The sequence below is a fragment of the Schistocerca gregaria genome, unplaced genomic scaffold (assembly GCF_023897955.1).
Source record: "Schistocerca gregaria isolate iqSchGreg1 unplaced genomic scaffold, iqSchGreg1.2 ptg000259l, whole genome shotgun sequence".
Taxonomy (NCBI): domain Eukaryota; kingdom Metazoa; phylum Arthropoda; class Insecta; order Orthoptera; family Acrididae; genus Schistocerca; species Schistocerca gregaria.
Window position 1 is genome coordinate 615,669 of NW_026061764.1, and position 12,225 is coordinate 627,893.

At 44.2% G+C, this 12,225-nt stretch overlaps 1 non-coding gene across 1 annotated transcript; it reads right to left on the reverse strand.

Annotated features, from left to right (window-relative positions):
• Positions 1-456: 456 nt before the first annotated feature.
• Trnai-aau (transfer RNA isoleucine (anticodon AAU)) lies at positions 457-528 on the reverse strand. The gene has a single exon. It is a non-coding gene; the product is annotated as a tRNA-Ile (tRNA).
• Between the last annotated feature and the right edge of the window lie 11,697 nt (positions 529-12,225).

The window sequence follows — 12,225 nt, forward strand, 5'->3', positions numbered from 1 at the left end:
GGATTTGTGTTTTCGTTCTACACAGCCGCTGCCCCTTGCTCTTTCCCACCCATTCGTTACATTCAACCTCTGACGAGACCGACCAAATATAGACTGTGAAACAAGACCACACACTTTGTGCATTCGGAATCGAAGGCAGGGCGTCCCTCGCCGCATTTGCTACGATTGCCATTTGCTACTTCTGCAGAAGCGGCGGCGGCGGCGGCGACGACGACGACGACGACGACGAATATCGCGAGAGGCTCTGAGATATGTGAGAAATACATCTATAAAATGTAATTCAGACTGCCTCGTCCCACCTTATGCTGTACCGCTTTGGCAAATGCTTTATCTGCGCCATTCGCCTTAATCGCATCTGAGAATGATTCTTAAAAAAACGCCTGTCGCTAATTGTTCGTCATCACAGGTACTGTTTGCTATACGGCCACGACGCGCAACTGATTTCCAAAATTCATCTTTCTCCTGTGAGGATTGAACTTACGACCGCTGGTTTATTAGACCAGTGCTCTACCACTGAGCTAAAGAGGCGCGGCCTAGCGGTACTCTTGGGTACTTCGTCCTTACGGTCGTCTGCATCATCAGACTTTAGCTGACAACACTTCATATTACCGGCTAATATTTGCAGCTATGGCGACAAATTACTGCTTGACTACACATCTGACACGTAACCGATGTGCTCTCCAAACAACAACACTTGCATTTCAGAACATGTCTTTCACACATGTCTACAAAATCACATTCACCTTCAAATACAGCTTCCTTGCGACTGACAGAGACGTAGGCAAAGTTTAAAGTTGCTATTTCCATTAAATCTCGTTAATCAGAAAAACGGTAATTTACACCTGCAGCGGAACAAAATTCCGTTCCTCCCAGCGTCTGGCTCGAACCCACGACCCTGGGATACGCTCTACCGACTGAGCTAGCCGGCTACCTCGGTGAATACCTGCCGGGTAGCACGTCACACAGTACTCGTTTGTGTTGGGTGGTCCCATACAGAATCTCTCCATGATGCCTAATGTTTTCCTAACGTCACACTCGTCACGTACTTCACTTTTATGTCATAATCATTTCTGAGAGGTAAAGAAATTGCATGACAACATGCAGAGCTAGTGGCGTCAAAATTAACGCACATACTTTATGTGACTCAAAAGCCGAACGAGTTACTTTCCGACGTTGTTTTAGATGTGCAAGTGATAGTCAAAACTCGCTGTGTCGGCACTCTGCCGACCATTTCGCTAGTTAACACCGGTCTTGTTGTGTGTGTTTCAAGCTCAAGAGCACCTCCAAGCAAAAAATGGTCAACAGCAACATTCAGACGGTTTCGTACTGCTCAATTGCTACATTAAAACGTTATGTTTCTTTTTCAGAACTGGAAAAACACAAGCGTGACAGCATTCGAACCTGTAATCTTCAGATCCGAAGTCCGACGCCTTATCCATTAGGCCACACGGTCACTGACGACCAACATTTACATGTATACGACTCATCTCGAAACGCTCACACCCCTGAGGATTTGTGTTTTCGTTCTACACAGCCGCTGCCCCTTGCTCTTTCCCACCCATTCGTTACATTCAACCTCTGACGAGACCGACCAAATATAGACTGTGAAACAAGACCACACACTTTGTGCATTCGGAATCGAAGGCAGGGCGTCCCTCGCCGCATTTGCTACGATTGCCATTTGCTACTTCTGCAGAAGCGGCGGCGGCGGCGACGACGACGACGACGACGACGACGACGAATATCGCGAGAGGCTCTGAGATATGTGAGAAATACATCTATAAAATGTAATTCAGACTGCCTCGTCCCACCTTATGCTGTACCGCTTTGGCAAATGCTTTATCTGCGCCATTCGCCTTAATCGCATCTGAGAGTGATTCTTAAAAAAACGCCTGTCGCTAATTGTTCGTCATCACAGGTACTGTTTGCTATACGGCCACGACGCGCAACTGATTTCCAAAATTCATCTTTCTCCTGTGAGGATGGAACTTACGACCCCTGGTTTATTAGACCAGTGCTCTACCACTGAGCTAAAGAGGCGCGGCCTAGCCGTACTCTTGGGTACTTTGTCCTTACGGTCGTCTGCATCATCAGACTTTAGCTGACAACACTTCATATTACCGGCTAATATTTGCAGCTATGGCGACAAATTACTGCTTGGCTACACATCTGACACGTAACCGATGTGCTCTCCAAACAACAACACTTGCATTTCAGAACATGTCTTTCACACATGTCTACAAAATCACCTTCACCTTCAAATACAGCTTCCTTGCGACTGACAGAGACGTAGGCAAAGTTTAAAGTTGCTATTTCCATTAAATCTCGTTAATCAGAAAAACGGTAATTTACACCTGCAGCGGAACAAAATTCCGTTCCGCCCAGCGTCTGGCTCGAACCAACGACCCTGGGATTAAGAGTCTGACGCTCTATCGACTGAGCTAGCCGGCTACCTCGGTGAATGACTGCCGGGTAGCACGTCACACAGTACTCGTTTGTGTTGGGTGGTCCCATACAGAATCTCTCCATGATGCCTAATGTTTTCCTAACGTCACACTCGTCACGTACTTCACTTTTATGTCATAATCATTTCTGAGAGGTAAAGAAATTGCATGACAACATGCAGAGCTAGTGGCGTCAAAATTAACGCACATACTTTATGTGACTCAAAAGCCGAACGAGTTACTTTCCGACGTTGTTTTAGATGTGCAAGTGATAGTCAAAACTCGCTGTGTCGGCACTCTGCCGACCATTTCGCTAGTTAACACCGGTCTTGTTGTGTGTGTTTCAAGCTCAAGAGCATCTCCAAGCAAAAAATGGTCAACAGCAACATTCAGACGGTTTCGTACTGCTCAATTGCTACATTAAAATGTTATGTTTCTTTTTCAGAACTGGAAAAACACAAGCGTGACAGCATTCGAACCTGTAATCTTCAGATCCGAAGTCCGACGCCTTATCCATTTTTTTTTTATTTTTTTTTCCATTACACCAATTTTTTTTTTTTTTTTTTTTTTTTTTTTTTTGTGTAACCTCCCCCTTGGCAGTCCCCTCCCGGAGATCCGAATTTTTTTTTTTTTTTTTTTTATATAAGCAGCATGAGGCAGGCGGAGGCAAAGCGGGCAGGGGTCAAAATCTCGAGGCCTGGCCGCGATGTCTCCACCCAGTCCTGTTGCTGAGGCGTGTCTTTATCATAGTTTTCAATAAGAAATTTTACATCTTGTTGTATACGTAGATATATGCTGTTTTGCCTTCGAAATCCTGAACCAAAAGATGCTTCATTTGAAACAAAAAATTTATGTCATGCCGAGGCAATAGAGATTGAAGGTTATAGCTTTAGTCCTTTTTTTTTTTTTTTTTTTTTTTTTTTTTTTCTCTCATCCACTGCTTCTCGGCAACCTAGCATACTTCTTTGTAATATATAATAAAGTTGTAGGAAGTAGTGGACCCTGAACCTGTATATTATTTTTTTAATTTCTGTTTAGTTTTTTTTATTGTTATTATTATTATTTTTGTTTGTTTGTTATTTTTTTTTATTGTAAAAGAAAAATCTTCATGGAATGTGAAGAAGGAATTTTATGTTAAGGCACTAATTCCATAGCCTCCTTTCCTTCTTGAGATTAATAATAATAATAAAAAAGTATGTTCCCTTCCATGGAAACAAATGAGACTTCCTTCTCAGTCATAAAATGAATGTATAAGAAAACAATTTATCTTTAACCCTGCGATACTGGCTTTCGGCTTCGGCTTCTTCTGTGCAATAAACAAAATAGCCTTCTTTGCCAGCAGAGGATAAGTGATTGTAATATGAAACTGTAAAATTGTACTTCTCCTCAATTGTTTTTGTTTAAGCGTCGTTTCGCTTAAATAAACGATTTTTGTTAATCTCGTTGGCTTGTCAACCAATGCCCAGTCGCTCGAATACAATTTTAAGCATATTGCCGTAGTTTTTCTTGTGGTCTTTATATTTCAGGGCGTTATAAAAAGCACACTTCAAGTACATGTAAAAATCAGTGGAATTGTCATTTCCCAGGTGATTAATTACGTAATTCACATAGTGTCCCATTAACCAATGGACCGAGTTGTTTTTTGCTGCTGGAAAATAGCAAGTCTGAGGCCTGAGGAATGTAACAGGGGGAAAATTTTCCACCGAAGATCTCGTAAGAAAAGCCAGTTGTTCCCTAATCCAATTACAGAGTTGTAGATTGCCACCGCACGTGAATCTGTGCACTAACGTGTCGATCAATTTACATTTGAGACATAGGTTCGTGTCGCTAACGCCGATTGCATGTAACCTTTCATTGGTGCTTACGGTCTCATTCACTGTTTTATACCACGCGGACTTGACGTCCGATGGTAGACCACGCATATTAATATTTTTCCATATGGCGTCCCAATCAGTGTGTGGGTATTTACTTTCCAATTTGTTTCTCCCCTCCATTTTCTTTCGATGGCACAGAATATCGCGGGCCGTGATCCGTCGTGAGTTGATGATGACACCGCCGAGATAGCTTAATTCCACAAAATATACACGAACGTACTGGAGCCGGTTATTTATTTTTTGCACATTCACCGGCGCCCGTAAACTGGCAGGCCTGACAACTTCAAATAATTTAGTTGTAATGCTATCAGCGTGGTCGCTAAGGATAGTGGCGGTCCTTTTTATAAAAAGCGCAGACGCCTTATTTCTGATGTCAACTAACCCCAAACCTCCATTCCTGGGATCTAAGGTCGCAGTTTTTGCGTCGACTCTGAATATATCTCCTCTCCAAAGATAGCTGGCAATGGTGGACATTATCTTTTTTCCAATCATTTTCGGTAGTGGGAAGATCTGTGCTATAAAGTAACTCCTGGAGAGAATGCAGTGGTTAATGAAAATCACCCTCTGAACTTGGTTCATGTTACGGTGGAGGTTTTCCCTTGTTGTTCCAAGAAGTTGTCCCGACGTATTTCTCCAATTGATAGCTGCCATTTTTAACGGACAAGGTGTCAGTGTTATTCCTAGTGCTTTGCATTGGGTGACCGTTGTGGCCCAGGCTAAGGTGGTATGTTGAAAACCCCGCAGGTTTAGGAGTTTGCTTTTGTTTGCGTTGACACCTGCTCCGGAGACTCTACAGTACTTTTTAATTAGCGTTTCCAATTTCAAAATGTCGTCGGGATTTCGCAGGACGACTCCGACATCATCGGCATAGGCGTTTATGACTGTTCGGTGACCAGATAATGTGATGCCAGTTAGAGTGGCATGAACACTGCGGAGGAAAGGTTCTAATGAAAGCACGAATAGGAACATGGAAAGGGGGCTTCCTTGAGGAACGCCGCGCCTGATCTGAATCTGCTTTGTCCTCTGGCAGTTAACTGATATACAAGCGCTGATGCCTGTTGCAACATTTCTGATCACACTTACGACTCGCTCATTAAAACCTATTTTGTTCAGTGTGGCACTAAGGAATCTATGATCCACACGATCAAATGCTTTCTGGAAGTCAATAAACATGATAGCACATTTTATGGTGGTCACAGCAGTGATTGCAATTATATCTCTATATTCAGCTATGCTTTTGAAAATGCTCTTGGTAGGCACACAGGACTGGTATGGACTTACTATCTTTTTGGCCAACTGTGAGAGTCTGTTGTTTAAAATTCTGCCGATGATTTTATAATCGGAGTTTAACAGGGAGATAGGACGAAAGTTGTTGAGGTTTCTTTTTGCAGCATTTTTTGGGATTAGTACTATTGTGCTCTCTTTAAAAACAGCAGGTAAATGCTTTCCCTGAAGCACCTCGTTCGTCATTCGGGTAAACATGTCACCAATCAGTGGCCAGTATCGTTTATAAAATTCAACAGGCAAACCATCCGGTCCCGGCGATTTCCTCAGAGGAGATTTGCAGATGATTCTGTGGATATCTTCGTTAGTACACTCAACGAGAAGGTCTTCGTTTTCCTCGTCCGAGACCTGTGGAGCTATGTAACTAAGGAACTCATCGAAGGACTCTTCACATACCGGGTTGGCAGTGTATAGGTCTTCGTAATATTTGTGCACTGCATTGACGATGTCTCTCTGAGTCGTGAGTGTCTCGCCAGTTTCAGACTGAAGTCCATCAATGAAGGTGCGTCTCCTGTTTCTTTCGTGCTTCAGTAGATGGTACAAGGAAGCATGTTCATCCTCCACGACTGTCTTAGCCTTGGATTTTAATTTCAGACCCTCCATCTGCTGTCTTTTAAGACTGAGCAATTTGGCCTTAGTTTGCTTGATATCTGCCAGACGGACGTTGGAAGTGTTTGCCTGCTCATATAAATTTCGCAGCATGGTATAATAAAATTCTATGGAATTTTTCAAGTCTTTCGATCGTTGTACACTATACTGGATGAGAACTTTTCTCAGTTTAGGCTTTGCCCTGTTGCACCACCAGTCTAGTACTGAGACGTGTCTATCTGCAGAGCGGAGGCACAATGCCCACGCTTCTGTCAAACTTTCTTCTAATCCGTCGTCCTGCATCAGTGACGTATTAAGGTGCCATGAACTTCTAAAACGGCGAGTGGGTTGCGCAGTAAGGTTGATGGAAGCTAACACGGAGCTATGATCAGAAAAGTAAACTGGAATCGTCTCTGCTTTAATGAAGGAGCTAACTAGACTTTGCGATATGTAGAGTCTGTCGATCCTGCTACGTGAGAGAGGACCTAGGAATGTAAATGCCACAAATGTGGGATACATTATTTCCCAAGCATCTTTAAGCTGTAAAACAGTGACGAAACGCTTCAGTTCAGTGCAGTTATTAAAATTCGGAACCTGGTCTTTCTTATTTATCACACAATTAAAATCACCGCCTATTATAAGATCTTTTGGGTTTTTCCGTAATAAATAAATGATTTCTTCTTTATAGAACTGTGCTCTTTCCATTCTATTGGATGTGCCAGAAGGGGCATACAGATTGATAAGGGTAGAACCAAAGACTTTTATACCTATCGCTCTGCCGGAGTCCAACCTCTCGATATCCGAGACAGGAATCCCCTCCCTGACTAAAATTGCTGTACCGACGTTGGTGTCAAGTGAGACATTTAAGATCGCCAAATATCCAGGCACTGTAAGATTAGTCAGCACTACTTCCTGTAGGAAAGCAATGTCCGTCCCTGACTCATATAAATAATCCTTGAGCGCTGTAACTTTAGTCACGGATGTAATCCTGTTAATATTGATAGTCGTAATTGTATATGCCTGGGACATTTAGTTTGCATAAAAAGTAAATAAGTGATTAAAAAGATAACAAAATATTAATAAAAAAAAAAAGAAAAGAGATGTGCAGCTTCTAGAAGGGAGAAACGACTCCGCTTAAACAAACATCTAAAAGAATAGTCAGTATTTGAAGCTCGGTAAACACTTCATCTGGTTCCTCTGAAATATGACTAAGACAGTAGTACAATTAGAAATGAAACTGGTTCAACAAAATCCTTTTTTTTTTTTTTCATCTTACAGCCTCATTTTGGTGTAGGATTCCGAACATCTCGGGTTTTAGTTTTACCGAGGGGCTTTGCATCACTAATGTCACTTGAAGGTACCTCCTTAGGTCTTTCCGTGATGATTTCATACAAGACGTTCTTGGCCGTCGCTTCCTCTTGTGCTGGTTGTTGTTTGCTTTGGTTACGGGAAGCTTTGAGAGTAGGTTGCGGTTTGAGTCGGCGTCTTCGGACATCTTGGTTCAACGCGCCGTCAGTCGGATTGTCTATCTTTACCACCGTTGTGACCGAAGCTGCCTCAACAGCGTCCTTTTTACGAGTGCCATTTCCTTGTTCTTCCGTCACTAGCTCCAGAGCACTGACTGAGTCGGCGGTTTGTGGGTCTGTAAGTTCTTGAGTTGGGTTCCGCTCCGTCACCTCCTGTGCTTCGGAGTGCGCCTCATCCGTCTCCGCGACAATCGTTACTGCGTCCCCTCCGTGGACCGTTTGTACCTGTTCAGCCGCCGACAGCGGCCGGGTTGCCTCAGCGGCTGTCGGCACGTCAATACATGTACTGTTTGTTTCCTCGAGCACATCCGCATTACATTGCTTCTGCTTGCGGGTGGAAGGCGAATTACGGGCGGACTCGCCGTCCGAGCCGTCATCGGTCGTTTCCAACGGTCGCTTCTTATTCGGGAGATCGCAATCGGGAACAGAAGGGTGTGATGTAATGACGCTCAGGGGAGGGAACTCCGTAGTAGTTATGGCGGGCACTGCAGAAGTACATGCACCACTGTCGTTAACCGAAAGAAGGGAAGTGCTATTTGGTAAGACATCGCTGAGGGTCAGTTTTTGACGCTGTGTTAGATTGTTCCGAAGAACAAAAACACGGCGCGGACAATCTTGTCGGAAATGACCTGTCTCATTGCAAATATTGCACGTGCGCTCCTGACCAGAATACACAACATGTGCTTTATGGCCTGCAACGGATATATGGAACGGAATGTTGGCTTTCACCTCCATTTCAACGGATCTAATGCCATTAAAACACTGTATCTTGTAAAGCTTCGACCATCTTTCGTTATAGATAGATTTAACTTCGCCATATTTAGATAGAGCGTCCTTGATCAACTGATTATCAATTTCAATTGGAACATTCAAAATCCTGACATTGGTGTACATGATATCAGCTTTTCGTACAGAGACATTACTTTTTGAACCGTCTCGGTGAACAAATTCGACGGAATTACCCCATTTTGCAAGCAACTTATCGACTGTCACTGAGTTCAGAAATTTAACAAAAACACAGTATTTTTCAGCATCTAATTGCGTGGTATGAACAGAGTAAGAATTTATACCGATTACCTCAGTCAGCCAATCGTGGATTTCCAGCGCAGTGGGTTGGACCGGCCGTGTTTCTTTCTCGAACGAGAAGACTAAAGTATTCTTCCTGACGGTGTCAGACATGGTCGTCGGTTCCGACGAAATTCCGGCAACAACCGAAATTGCGGCGAAGCACGAGACGTGGAACGGACGAAAGCACTATAAAAACACTTATGAGAGACACCACTCAAAAAATAACAGCGAAAATGTACAGCTAACTTCACGTAAACACCAGAACACCGGCGATAGCGCTAACGTACGCGGAGTAAACAACAAGCACGTCCGACCGCGGCGACGGCTAAAGCCAGAATGAAAAACACAAGCGTGACAGCATTCGAACCTGTAATCTTCAGATCCGAAGTCCGACGCCTTATCCATAAGGCCACACGGTCACTGACTCCATTAGGCCACACGGTCACTGACGACCAACATTTACATGTATACGACTCATCTCGAAACGCTCACACCCCTGAGGATTTGTGTTTTCGTTCTACACAGCCGCTGCCCCTTGCTCTTTCCCACCCATTCGTTACATTCAACCTCTGACGAGACCGACCAAATATAGACTGAGAAACAAGACCACACACTTTGTGCATTCGGAATCGAAGGCAGGGCGACCCTCGCCGCATTTGCTACGATTGCCATTTGCTACTTCTGCAGAAGCGGCGGCGGCGACGACGACGACGACGACGACGACGAATATCGCGAGAGGCTCTGAGATATGTGAGAAATACATCTATAAAATGTAATTCAGACTGCCTCGTCCCACCTTATGCTGTACCGCTTTGGCAAATGCTTTATCTGCGCCATTCGCCTTAATCGCATCTGAAAGTAATTCTTAAAAAAACGCCTGTCGCTAATTGTTCGTCATCACAGGTACTGTTTGCTATACGGCCACGACGCGCAACTGATTTCCAAAATTCATCTTTCTCCTGTGAGGATGGAACTTACGACACCTGGTTTATTAGACCAGTGCTCTACCACTGAGCTAAAGAGGCGCGGCCTAGCGGTACTCTTGGGTACTTCGTCCTTACGGTCGTCTGCATCATCAGACTTTAGCTGACAACACTTCATATTACCGGCTAATATTTGCAGCTATGGCGACAAATTACTGCTTGGCTACACATCTGACACGTAACCGATGTGCTCTCCAAACAACAACACTTGCATTTCAGAACATGTCTTTCACACATGTCTACAAAATCACCTTCACCTTCAAATACAGCTTCCTTGCGACTGACAGAGACGTAGGCAAAGTTTAAAGTTGCTATTTCCATTAAATCTCGTTAATCAGAAAAACGGTAATTTACACCTGCAGCGGAACAAAATTCCGTTCCGCCCAGCGTCTGGCTCGAACCCACGACCGTGGGATTAAGAGTCCGACGCTCTACCGACTGAGCTAGCCGGCTACCTCGGTGAATACCTGCCGGGTAGCACGTCACACAGTACTCGTTTGTGTTGGGTGGTCCCATACAGAATCTCTCCATGATGCCTAATGTTTTCCTAACGTCACACTCGTCACGTACTTCACTTTTATGTCATAATCATTTCTGAGAGGTAAAGAAATTGCATGACAACATGCACAGCTAGTGGCGTCAAAATTAACGCACATACTTTATGTGACTCAAAAGCCGAACGAGTTACTTTCCGACGTTGTTTTAGATGTGCAAGTGATAGTCAAAACTCGCTGTGTCGGCACTCTGCCGACCATTTCGCTAGTTAACACCGGTCTTGTTGTGTGTGTTTCAAGCTCAAGAGCATCTCCAAGCAAAAAAATGGTCAACAGCAACATTCAGACGGTTTCGTACTGCTCAATTGCTACATTAAAACGTTATGTTTCTTTTTCAGAACTGGAAAAACACAAGCGTGACAGCATTCGAACCTGTAATCTTCAGATCCGAAGTCCGACGCCTTATCCATTAGGCCACACGGTCACTGACGACCAACATTTACATGTATACGACTCATCTCGAAACGCTCACACCCCTGAGGATTTGTGTTTTCGTTCTACACAGCCGCTGCCCCTTGCTCTTTCCCACCCATTCGTTACATTCAACCTCTGACGAGACCGACCAAATATAGACTGAGAAACAAGACCACACACTTTGTGCATTCGGAATCGAAGGCAGGGCGACCCTCGCCGCATTTGCTACGATTGCCATTTGCTACTTCTGCAGAAGCGGCGGCGGCGGCGACGACGACGACGACGACGACGAATATCGCGAGAGGCTCTGAGATATGTGAGAAATACATCTATAAAATGTAATTCAGACTGCCTCGTCCCACCTTATGCTGTACCGCTTTGGCAAATGCTTTATCTGCGCCATTCGCCTTAATCGCATCTGAAAGTAATTCTTAAAAAAACGCCTGTCGCTAATTGTTCGTCATCACAGGTACTGTTTGCTATACGGCCACGACGCGCAACTGATTTCCGAAATTCATCTTTCTCCTGTGAGGATGGAACTTACGACACCTGGTTTATTAGACCAGTGCTCTACCACTGAGCTAAAGAGGCGCGGCCTAGCGGTACTCTTGGGTACTTCGTCCTTACGGTCGTCTGCATCATCAGACTTTAGCTGACAACACTTCATATTACCGGCTAATATTTGCAGCTATGGCGACAAATTACTGCTTGGCTACACATCTGACACGTAACCGATGTGCTCTCCAAACAACAACACTTGCATTTCAGAACATGTCTTTCACACATGTCTACAAAATCACCTTCACCTTCAAATACTGATTCCTTGCGACTGACAGAGACGTAGGCAAAGTTTAAAGTTGCTATTTCCATTAAATCTCGTTAATCAGAAAAACGGTAATTTACACCTGCAGCGGAAGAAAATTCCGTTCCGCCCAGCGTCTGGCTCGAACCCACGAACCTGGGATTAAGAGTCCGACGCTCTACCGACTGAGCTAGCCGGCTACCTCGGTGAATACCTGCCGGGTAGCACGTCACACAGTACTCGTTTGTGTTGGGTGGTCCCATACAGAATCTCTCCATGATGCCTAATGTTTTCCTAACGTCACACTCGTCACGTACTTCACTTTTATGTCATAATCATTTCTGAGAGGTAAAGAAATTGCATGACAACATGCAGAGCTAGTGGCGTCAAAATTAACGCACATACTTTATGTGACTCAAAAGCCGAACGAGTTACTTTCCGACGTTGTTTTAGATGTGCAAGTGATAGTCAAAACTCGCTGTGTCGGCACTCTGCCGACCATTTCGCTAGTTAACACCGGTCTTGTTGTGTGTGTTTCAAGCTCAAGAGCATCTCCAAGCAAAAAATGGTCAACAGCAACATTCAGACGGTTTCGTACTGCTCAATTGCTACATTAAAACGTTATGTTTCTTTTTCAGAACTGGAAAAACACAAGCGTGACAGCATTCGAACCTGTAATCTTCAGATC